General features: G+C 47.7%; 4 non-coding genes across 4 annotated transcripts; 2 read left to right on the top strand and 2 right to left on the bottom strand.

Annotated features, from left to right (window-relative positions):
• The first annotated feature begins 2,117 nt into the window (after positions 1-2,117).
• TRNAS-UGA lies at positions 2,118-2,199 on the top strand. The gene has a single exon. It is a non-coding gene; the product is annotated as a tRNA-Ser (tRNA).
• A 1,444-nt stretch (positions 2,200-3,643) lies between these two features.
• TRNAA-CGC lies at positions 3,644-3,715 on the bottom strand. The gene has a single exon. It is a non-coding gene; the product is annotated as a tRNA-Ala (tRNA).
• Positions 3,716-4,770: 1,055 nt separating this feature from the next.
• TRNAT-AGU lies at positions 4,771-4,844 on the top strand. The gene has a single exon. It is a non-coding gene; the product is annotated as a tRNA-Thr (tRNA).
• A 484-nt stretch (positions 4,845-5,328) lies between these two features.
• On the bottom strand, positions 5,329-5,399 carry TRNAG-GCC. The gene has a single exon. It is a non-coding gene; the product is annotated as a tRNA-Gly (tRNA).
• Positions 5,400-11,343: the final 5,944 nt, after the last annotated feature.

The following is an 11,343-nucleotide window of genomic DNA, read 5'->3' as shown; positions in this document are numbered from 1 at the left end:
ACTCACTTAAGAACTGCCTGGCTTAGCAATGGCAATTTGGAGCTCCACTGCGGTCGTTAAGTCGAGGACTACCTGTACTGGGTTCCGTTTTCTCCACCTCGCAACCTACTTTGTGTAAACCAATCTCCAGACGATCCACCAAGGCGAGGGAGTGCTGGGGTTTCTTCAAAATCGGATCTTTGATCAGGGCGCACTCAGGATCACCATCTTTGGGGTGCAGAAATCAAGCTGCTGATTCTCCCCCCCCCCCCAATTTCAGAGATCCAGTGTCGTTTTTCAGGGTCTTCTTCTTTTAAGGGTCTTCCTTCTAAACGAGAAAAATCAATGGAAAATTAATATTTTTAGTAATAATAGAAATAAACGCACCCTTAGCAAATTCACCGGGCATCCTCCTCTATGGAAGCTGACGGGGATGACTTTGGGCCAGGCTTTTCTGTCGACCCGTCCTACCTCGCAGGGTTCTTGGTGCAGGGGGGAAGGAGGAGGAAGAGAGGGGTGGCTGAAAGCATGAGAGCTCCTGAGAACATCCAAACCCCCCCTCTAAAGTCCTTGGAGAGGAATCCATTTGTTCCAGTTTTCACTCCCCCACGTCCCTCCAGGTTTTGCAGCAGAAGGCTGCATTCACACGTGTCACTTAACTCGAGTTAAACCGTTTAAAGGGGTTTGCATGGGGGGGGGATTGGTTTGTTCAAATCAACCAATCCGGCCGATCTCCCTGATCACGTGACCTCTTCCAAAGCAGCAACTCTCTCGGCACCCAGCTCCATCCCGCGTGTCGTGTGAACGCAGCCACATGTTTAGACTGCATTTGGCTCTTGGTTCCCAAATGCTCTCTTGCCCTACTAGGTCAGGCCTCCAGCAACACCCCGCTCCCCGTATAACATACCCACCTCCCGCCCGCAGCTCAAGCGAGCTCCCTTGATTTCTCAGGCTTCGGGTCTGGTTGCTAGGCCGCACCGTTGCCCCGGCAACCGCCTAGGCCCAACCTCTTTTTCCTCTCCGGGGACGGGCTTCGCGGAGCCTCGCGAGACTTTGAAGGCCTCCTTCTCTCTCTCTGGCCGCCATCTTAGCTACGGGCAAATTGCCCATCTCCTTAACCTCTCCGTTGCTCCACCGCGGGAAATTGCACCCGAAGCGTGCAATCCCCGCAAAAACAAAAAACAAACAAAAATACCTGGACACAATACACACACACACACAAACACATAATCTCACTTCCAACCTGTGAATCCTCCTGCATCTTTTCAACCAGGTTTCCCGAAAGCAAAAAATTCCCTTATTTGCACAAAAGTGGGAAACTTAAGCTGCTCGGGCTAAGCTAGAAAGAGAAAGAGAGAGAGAGAGGGAAAGAAAGAAAGAAAGAAAGAAAGAAAGAAAGAAAGAAAGAAAGAAAGAAAGAAAGAAAGAAAGAAGAGAGAGGAAGAGAAAAAGAGGACAAGAAAGAGAGAGAGAGAAGAGGCAGAGGGAAAGAAAGAAAGAAAAAAAGGAAAGCGAAAGAAAGAAAAGAGAGGGAGAGATAGAAAAGAGAAAGACAAAGAAAGAAAAAGGGGAGAAAGGAAAGAAAAAGAGGAGGAAAGAAAAGAAAGAAACAAAAAGAGGGAAAGGGAAAGAAAGAAAGAAAAAGAAAGGGGGAAAGGGAAAGAGAATAAGAGAAACAAAGAAAAAAAGGAACGGGAAAGAAAGAGAGAGAAAGAAAGAAAGAAAAGAGGCAGAGGGAAAGAAAGAAAGAAAAAAAAGGAAGAGAAAGAGAGAAAGAAAAGAGAGAGGGATAGAAAAGAAAGAAAGAAAGGGAGAAAGACAAAGAAAAAAGAAAGAAAGAGAAAGAAAGAAAGAAAAAGAGGAGGAAAGAAAAGAAAGAAACAGAAAAAGAGAGAGAAAGGGAAAGAAAGAAAGAAAGAAAGAAAGAAAGAAAGAAAGAAAGAAAGAAAGAAAGAAAGAAAGAAAGAAAGAAAGAAAGAAAGAATTTCCCGGGGAATTCAGGTGGGCATTTGAAAAACAAGGGGAGTTTTGTTACCTTTTTGCAGACTTTCACGCGAGAAGGGAAACCTGGAGATCCTCGGAAGATCACAGAGGAGGATCCGCTTCGGGAAAAGCGTCCAAAAAAACGGCCAGAGTGAGCTGTGATGGCCGAGTGGTTAAGGCGTTGGACTTGAAATCCAATGGGGGCTCCCCACGCAGGTTCGAATCCTGCTCACAGCGCGTCCCTTTTGCACGCCTGCCTTTGTCCGCAAATGCGACCAGCTTCTCTCTCCTAAGGGGCTTCGACAGGATGGAAATGCTCCAATCTTACGACCGATGTTTGCACAAGGGGGGGCAAGGGGGGCAACTAAATAAATAAATAAATAAATAAATAAATCAACCTTTCCCTTTTTTCAGTGGTTTGATGCCGAATATATATATATATATATATATATATGGAAGCCTGGCAACTTTGAAGGGGTGGACTTCACCTCTCAGAATGCCCCTGAAAACAAGGGCATTTGGGAGTTTTAAGTTTATCCCTCTTAAAAGTTCCCAAGCTTAAAAAAAGAAAGAAATATAAACAGAAGGCACCCCCGCACAAAAACACAAACACACACACACAAAATAAAAGTAGTTTTAAAGAGTCTTTGCAGACCCAATGTGTTGTAAAATGCAGCAGGGAACCCACTTTGCTAAAAAGTTCAATGAATATATTATATTATAATATATTATATTCATTATAATGATCAATCCTCGGTAAGGCCACATCTGGAATCCTGCATCCGGGTCACCACATTACACAAAAGAGGTGGAGACTTCGGAAAAAGTACAAAGAAGAGCAACTAGGATGGTTAAAGGACTGGAGACAAAAATATAGGAAGAACAGTTGCAGGATTTGGGAATGGCCAGTCCAGAGAAAAGGAGGACCAGGGGGGACATGATAGCAGTGTTCCAGTATTTGAGGGGCTGCCCCAAAGAGGAGAGGGTCAACTTATTTTCCAAAGTGCCTGAAGGCAGGAGAAGAAGGAACAGATGGAAACTAATCAAGGAGAGAAGCAAACTGGAATTAAGGAGAAACTTCCTGACAGTGAGGACAATTAACCAGTGGAACAGCTTGCCACCAGAAGTTGTGGGTGCTCCATCAGTGGAGGTTTTTAAGAAGAGACTGGACAGCCACTTGTCTGAAATGGAATAGGGTCTCCTGCTTGGGCAGGGGGCTGGACTAGAAGACCTCCAAGGTCCCTTTCAACTTTATTCTGATTACATTACCTATTTGTCTGGAATGGTACATAGGGGTCTCCTGCTTGAGCAGGGGGCTGGACTAGAAGACCTCCAAGACCCCTTCCAACTCAGTATAGATTCTGAAGAAACAGGAGACAGAGATTGCAACGCTCCCCAAGCAGGGACCCTCGAGATATTTGGGACTACAAGCCCCATCCGCCGCCGTGTGAAAGAGAGCGAAATTTCCTTGCGGAAGAGCGTGCAGTTCCCTCTCCACCGCCACGTGGGGGCGCTGCCTCCTCTCCATCTTTGCAACCTGTGCTTGGAGAAAGGCAGGAACTGGGAGAAAAAAATGGGGTTTTTTTTCTTTCCCCAAACAATGTCAGCTTCGGGATTTTTTCTCCCGGGAGCCACGGGAAAAAGCTGCAAAAAGCCAAAAAAAGAAAGAAAGAAAAAGAAGTGGAGATGCCGGGGATTGAACCCGGGGCCTCATACATGCGAAGCATGCGCTCTACCACTGAGCTACATCCCCTGCCCGGCCTGCCGTCTGCTTGCTTTGCTATTGATACGACGATGCTCTGAATCAGGGGCCTTCAGAAAACTTGGTCCTTTGACGAGTTGTGGACTTCAACCCCCAGAATTCCTCAGCCAGGCACGCTATTTGAGGGATTCTGGGAGTTGAAGTCCACAAGTCTTCAAAGGGCCAAGTTGGAAGACCCCTGCTTGTGGACTTCAACTCCCAGAATTCCTCAGCCGGCGTGAGGGAACTAGGACCCTTTGATGACTCGTGGACTTCAACTCCCAGAATTCATCAGCCAGGCGTGAGGGAACGATGACTCTTTGATGACTTGTGGACTTCAACTCCCAGAATTCCTCAGCCGGTGTGAGGGAACTATGAGCCTTTGATGACTGGTGGACTTCAACTCCCAGAATTCCTCAGCCGGCGTGAGGGAACTAGGACCCTTTGATGACTTCTGGACTTCAACTCCCAGAATTCCTCAGCCAGGCGTGAGGGAAATATGACCCTTTGATGACTCGTGGACTTCAACTCCCAGAATTCCTCAGCCGGTGTGAGGGAACGATGAGCCTTTGATGACTTCTGGACTTCAACTCCCAGAATTCCTCAGCCAGCGTGAGGGAACTATCACCCTTTGATGACTTGTGGACTTCAACTCCCAGAATTCTTCAGCCAGGCGTGCCTGGCTGAGGAATTCTGGGAGTTGAAGTCCACAAGTCATCAAAGGGCCAAGTCGGAAGACCTCTGCTCTGAATGGCCTCCTTGCAAGGCCAGATCTTGAGCACGTACAGAGGGCCGCCCAAGACAACCCCCCAGCCCGCTGCACGGCAGTAGCAAAGGCTGCAGGAGCATGTGCAAAGCGCTGAACTAGAAAAAAAAACCTTGCACTTTTTTGGGGGGGGAACGTTTTTACCTCGTTTTCCCTCCTGAGGTTTTGCTCCATCGTTGCTGCGGGCGCCACGTTGCAAAACTGGGGATCATTAAGAATAAAATCAAATAAAAAAGAGTGGATTTACGATTATTCTACCTTTACATACTGAGATCGGGAAAAAGGGAAGCGGTGGCCAAGCGGCGCCGTGGCTTAGTTGGTTAAAGCGCCTGTCTAGTAAACAGGAGATCCTGGGTTCGAATCCCAGCGGTGCCTTTTTTTTTCTTTTTTTTCCTTTTTTTCCCATTTTCTTCCTCAAACTCCCCCCACGAACCCCCATTTCTGCAAAATCGCCCACCGACTCGTTGCAAAGAGCTGCCGTCCCATTTTTCCCCCCTAAAAATGCATCCTTTTTTGCATTATTATTATTATTATTATTATTATTATTTTAAATTCCAGCAACTCTCTTTTTTGCAATTCGAGAGCAGCGCAGGCTTTTCTCCACACACACCCCTCCCCCGACGCGGATGAAACCCGTGCAAGGGCTTTCTCACGTGCTCCTATTGCAAACTTGCCCTTCTTGTGCAAAAAATAAATTAAAAAATAAAGAAAACCAGGGAAGGCAAGGCAAGAATCGTCTGCAACGTGGGAAACGGAAACGGGAAGGCGGGTTTGGGGAAGGTGGGTTGAAAGAAAGGTGAGCAAGAGGAGATCTTTTAGGAAAATTTAATTTTATGGGGAAAAAATTCAAAAAAGAAGTTGCATTGGCCGGGAATCGAACCCGGGCCTCCCGCGTGGCAGGCGAGAATTCTACCACTGAACCACCAATGCTTGCTTGCTCTCCTATTTTTTTTTCCAAGTTTGTAAACTCCATTCAATGGGGAAAAAAAAAAAAGACTACAATCCAGTGCAAGTAATTTTTGATTTACAACATTTCATTTAGTGACCGTTCAAAGTTACAAAACGGCACTGGAACAAAAGTGACTTTTTTTCCCCATTTTTTTTTGCAATCTCATTTTTATCTAATTTTTTTTCCCCGCTGTTCTGTGCCTGATGCCTTCACTTGTATTTTATTTATTTTTTTGCATTATTAATACTATTCTTATTGGTATGATTGTGGTGACGGTTGTCATCGTTCTGTTGCTTTGCATGGACCCTGAAGAGCGTCTGCACCCAAGACAAATTGTGCGTCTAATCACAACTTGGCCAAAACAAGCATTCCATTCAATTCAATTTTTTTTTCTTTCTTTCACCCCCCCTCCCTTCCCCAAAATTCCCTCATTTGCAGAAGTGACAAATTGCTTGTGGTAAGGGCACATGAGCAAATCTCTGCTATCTGGATTAGCTCATTAGCACCCAGGGCCAGCTTAGGCCGCTATCTGAAACTGGCAAGATCCTAATCAGTTTAACCTGTTTTGTATCCTAAAGAACATGGCACCAAGACAAGTGCATGCAGAATAACCAAATTGGAAGGGACCTTGGAGGTCTTCTAGTCCAACCCCCTGCTCAAGCAGGAGTCCCTATGCCATTTCAGACAAATGGCTGTCCAGTCTCTTCTCTTCTATTCTCCAGGGTTTGCTTGCTTACTCTCTTTTAATCCCTTTCTCTTCAATGAATGTTAATGCAAACATTGATTCCCCCCTCCTTTACCAGTTATCCCAGAAGAGAGGTGAGGATTCCAAAGAGTAAGGAAAAAGGCTATAAGTTTTCTCCCCTTTTGCCAGATTCCTCCAGAACATTCCAGAGCATGAGCTTTCCCCACCATTAAGGCTCAGCCAGCTGATTGGGGTCCTTTCCCCCTTAATGGGCAATTTCTTAATAAATCTTTTGAAAGCTTTACTAAAGTCCCAGTGTCTCTCTAAGTAACAGAATAACCAAGTTGGAAGGGATCTTGGGGGGGGGGGTGTCTTCTAGTCCAACCCCCTGCTCAAGCAGAGACGCTGGCTGAGGAATTCTGGGAGTTGAAGTCCACAAGTCAAAAAAGGGCCACGTTTGAAGACCCCTGTCCTATACCAGTTCGGACAAATGGCTGTCCAGTCTCTTCTTAAAAACTTCCAGTGTTGGAGCATTCACCGCTTCTGGAGGCAGGTTGTTCCTCTGGTTAATTGTTCTCCCTGTCAGGAAGTTTCTCCTTAGTTCCAGGTTGCTTCTCTCCTTGATGAGTTTCCATCCGTTGCTTCCTGTCCTGCCTTCAGGCGCCTTGGAGAATAGCTTGACTCCCTCTTCTTTGGGGCAGCCCCTGAGATACTGGAACGCTGCTATCCTGTCCCCCCTCGTCCTTCTCTTCGTTAAACTGGACATCCCCAATTCCAGCAACCGTTCTTCGTATGTTTTAGCCCCCAGTCCCCTGATCCTCTTTGTTGCTCTTCTCTGCACTCTTTCTAGAGTCTCAGCATCTTTTTTTGTCATGTGGTGACCCAAACTGGATGCAATGGACTTACTAAGGTTTTAAAAGTGTTCTCCTTCTTTCGTATCTGCCCTGCAAAATTCCTAAATTCGGCACCCTGGTTAACAAAAAAAACCCACCCTCCTTGTTTAAGCTTCCCAGACCCCTGTCATCCAGCTTGTCCTGCAAAGCATCAGCCCCTACCCTTCCCACTCCCCCATTTTCAGACCCCCCCCACCCCCACCTGCTCCTTAATCACATCTGGATGAAAGGGCTTTGTGGGTGTGATGTGGAGAGAGCAATTGCTGCTGTTTGGCACCTGGCCAAGAACAGAGCTTGCGTTCCTCAGGGTGACTCACTCTGAAGTTGGGGGGGGGGGCTTTTAGACACAAACACACCCCGCGATACACGCAATAAATGAGATCACTCTTCCGCACACTTTGTGTTTCGATCTGGGCCAAGCCAGGTTTTTTTATTGCAAATCCAAGAACGACTCAGGAGCAAATTGCAAGGGGGGGGGGTGTTCTTTAAAGAGAGAGAGAAGAAAAAAAAAATAACGAAGGCAACTTTCCCTTTTATATTCTTTGCAGACAGCCAGTCCTTGGCCTTCTTTTTAGAGACCCCCCTGGAGGTCACCTGGAGGTAAATTTACCTGTGTCCCCCAGGGTCACCTGGGCAGGCTGTCCGCAAGGAGTATAAATCCTTCCATCCAGTCGGAACTGAAGAAGCTTCCTGGAAGGAGAAGGGAAAGATCTTCAGAGAAAAACAAAGGAAGTCCAGTTGCCTCTTCAAAAAGCACTTTGGGGACGGCTCTTCCACCCCCAGCACCCCCCCACACCCCAATCACACACCCTTTGGGGGTTTACCATTTGTCTGCACAATTTGTGTCGGTTAGGCCAGGGAGAGAGAGAAAAAAAATACCCCAAAGAAGACAAATTCCAAAAGAGTCTTTGTGCAAAGGGATGCAGGAAAAGACACACCCACACACATACACACACAAAACAACAAGAACTGCAATTCTCACACACACGCTCTCACCCGCGCACACGCAACACAACACAACACAACAAAAACCCGCCACCGCCACCATCCCAGCGAGGAATCTTGAGTCTTTGGACGACAGGATTGGTCCTCCGGTGCCACCGAAGATGTGAATGGGTGGGCTTTTAGGGCCAGGGTCTCCACACTCTCAGTCCTGGGGGTCCCCATCGCTCCGAGAGTCTGCTCTGTGGGTCTCTGCTGCAGCCCTCCGTCCTCGGTGGGGCGAGGCTGGGCCAGCGAGGCTGCAGTCCTGGGCCGGAAGGGCCAGGGGTGGGCCGCGGGGGCCAGGCGTACGACGGTCCCCCCAGGGGTGGGCTGCACCTGCCGAAGACGCTGGGGCCGTAGCAGGGCCGGGCTTCGTATCTGGGGTTGGAGGGCACCAAGGGGGCGCAGGGGAGCTCCGGCTGGGACCTGGGGGTGAGCTGCTCCATGCAGTGACAGATGCGGTCCACGCAAAAGGCTTTCTGGCCCGGACACAGGCCAGGGGTGGCCCGGAGGAAGTGGCTGGCTTGAGCGAGGCACTGGCGGTGGCCACTGCGGTAGCTTTCCAGGAGGGCCTCTTCCTTGGGGGGTCCCTCTGAAGGAAGGAAGGAAGGAAGGAAGGTAATGAGAATGCAGGGGAGGGAGGGAGGGAGGGAGGGAGGGAGGGAGGAAGGAAGGAAGGAAGGAAGGAAGGAAGGAAGGAAGGAAGGAAGGAAATGAGAATGAAGTAGGCAGAGAAGGAAGGAAGGAAGGAAGGAAGGAAGGAAGGAAGGAAGGAAGGAAGGAAAGAAGGAAGGAAGGAAAGGAAGGAAGGTAATGAGAATGCAGAGAAGGGAGGAAGGAAGGAAGGAGATGAGAATGAAGTAGGCAGAAAAGGAAGGAAGGAAGGAAGGAAGGCAATGAGAAGGAAGTAGGTAGAGAAGGAAGGAAGGAAGGTAATGAGAATGCAGAGAAGGAAGGAAGGAAGGAAGGAAGGAAGGAAGGGAGAGGGAGGGAAGGCAATGGGGATGAGAAGGGAGGAAAGAAGGAAAAAGGAAGTAGAAGAAGAGAGAAGAAAAGGGAGATGGATGGATGGACGGATGGGAGATGGGATTGAGAAGAATGGATGGAAGGAAGAAAAGGAAGTAGAAGGAAAAAAGGATGAGGGATAGAAGGAGAAAAGGGAGATGGAAGGAAGGAAGATGGGAATGAGAAGGAAGGAAGGAAGACAAGTAAAAAGAAATAAGGAAGAGAGATATAATGAAAAAAGGAAAATGGATCGATGGAAGGAAGATAGAAGGAAAGAAGGAAGGAGGAAGGAAGGAGAGAAAGAAAGAAAGAAGGAAAGAAGGAAGGAAGGGAGGAAAGAAAGAAAGAAAGAAAAGAAAAGAAAGATCCATTTAAGAATCACATTGGCAATTTGGAAACACACAAAGGGCAACTTTTATATCAGGGCTCATCACAGTCACCCCCCCCCCCTCTCTGCTTGTGTGACGACTGCCCCAACAAGCCAAGCCACCATCTTGCTAGGAGAAACATAGGTTGATTTCTCAGAGACCCAAGTCACTGCCACAATACCCCCAACCCCCCCCCAACAGGACCCACTTACACCCCCACCCCACAGATCTAATTGCACTTACCCCATAATGTCAAACAGTTGAGGTGGCATTTGAAGGGGGGGGGGAAACAGAAGTGGAAGAGGGGAAGGAAGGAAATTTACTGCAAATAGAACAATAGGGCTGCCTTCCCCAACTTGTGCTGGGTTTGAATCCTACGCCAGGGGTCTTCAAACTTGGCCCTTTGATGACTTGTGGACTTCAACTCCCAGAATTCCTCAGCCAGGCACGCGCCTGGCTGAGGAATTCTGGGAGTTGAAGTCCACAAGTCATCAAAGGGCCAAGTTTGAAGACCCCTGGCCTAGATATTCACATAGATATACATATATATATATTTGCCTACGTGGTTTTCAACGTTGGCCCCTTTCAGACGGGTGGACTCCCAGAATTCAACACGGGCTGGGGAATTCTGGGAGTTGAAGTCCACCCATCTTCAAGGGACCCTGGAGCACCGGAGGGTGAACTCTTGATTGACGTCCGAATTTATTCATTTCCCAGCTGGAGATAAACTTTGCTTTGCCACCCCCCCCTTTTTTTTTTGTCTAATTTTCAGCTCGTGAAATTTCGCGAACGGGAGGGATAGGACATCAACTTTCTCTGGAAAGGTATTAATCAAATCCATTTACGAAACACATCAAATCTGTCCAGCCACCCATGTCGCCATAAAGTGCAGAAGGAAGCCACCTCAATAACCCTGATAAGGAACGGGGACAGTCTGGGGGTGCAACGCCCCCCAGGAATAAACAGCTGGGCAAAGTTTTGGGGCTTGAAATCCCCTGCAAGGGGAGGTGTTTTTTTTCTTTTCCTGAAAAGCTGGACAGCTGCTGCAGCGTTCTTTATCCTTCCCATTTGAGGAAGGAAAGAAGCAAAGGAAGAAAGATAAGAGGGATCCGAGAAAGAAGGAAAGGAAGAAAGGGAAAAAAAGATGAGAGGGAAGGAAGGAAGGAAGGAAGGAAGGAAGGAAGGAAGGAAGGAAGGAAGGAAGGAAGGAGAGAGAAGAGAGGAGAAAAAGGGAAAAATAAGATGGAATGTGGAGGGAAGGAGAGAGGAAGGAAGGAAAGATGAGAGAGAGAGAGAGAAGAAAGGAAGGAGGGAGAGAATCAAAGGAAGAAAGAGGGAAAGGAAGAAAGAAGGGAGAAAAGGGAAAGAATGGAGGGAGNAGGCAGAGAAGGAAGGAAAGAAGGAAGGAAGGAAATGAGAAGGAAGTAGGTAGAGAAGGAAGGAAGGAAGGAAGGAAAGGAAGGAAGGAAATGAGAAGGAAGTAGGCAGAGAAGGAAGGAAGGAAATGAGAATGAAGTAGGCAGAGAAGGAAGGAAGGAAGGAAGGAAGGAAGGAAGGAAGAGGGAGGGAGGGAGATGGGGATGAGAAGGGAGGAAAGAAGGAAAAAGGAAGTAGAAGGAAAGAAGAGAGAATAAAAGGGAGATGGATGGATGCATGGATGGATGGACAGATGGGAGATGGGAAAGAGAAGAATGGATGGATAGAAGGAAGGAAAGGAAGTAGAAGGAAAGAAGGATGAGAGATAGAAGGAGAAAAGGGAGATGGATGGAAGGAAGGAAGATGGGAATGAGAAGGAAGGGAAGGAGGGAAGGATGGAAGGAGGGAGGGGGAGGAAGATGGGAATGAGAAGGGAGGAAAGCAGGAAAAAGGAAGTAGAAGGAAAGAAGAGAGAAGAAAAGGGAGATGGATGGATGGGAGATGGGAATGAGAAGAATGGATGGATGGAAGGAAGGAAGGAAAGGAAGTAGAAGAAAAGAAGGATGAGGGATAG

Source organism: Protobothrops mucrosquamatus, unplaced genomic scaffold (assembly GCF_001527695.2).
Source record: "Protobothrops mucrosquamatus isolate PMUCROS unplaced genomic scaffold, P.Mucros_1.0 scaffold6085, whole genome shotgun sequence".
NCBI classification, from domain to species: domain Eukaryota; kingdom Metazoa; phylum Chordata; class Lepidosauria; order Squamata; family Viperidae; genus Protobothrops; species Protobothrops mucrosquamatus.
This window is presented reverse-complemented; position numbering and strand designations above follow the sequence as displayed.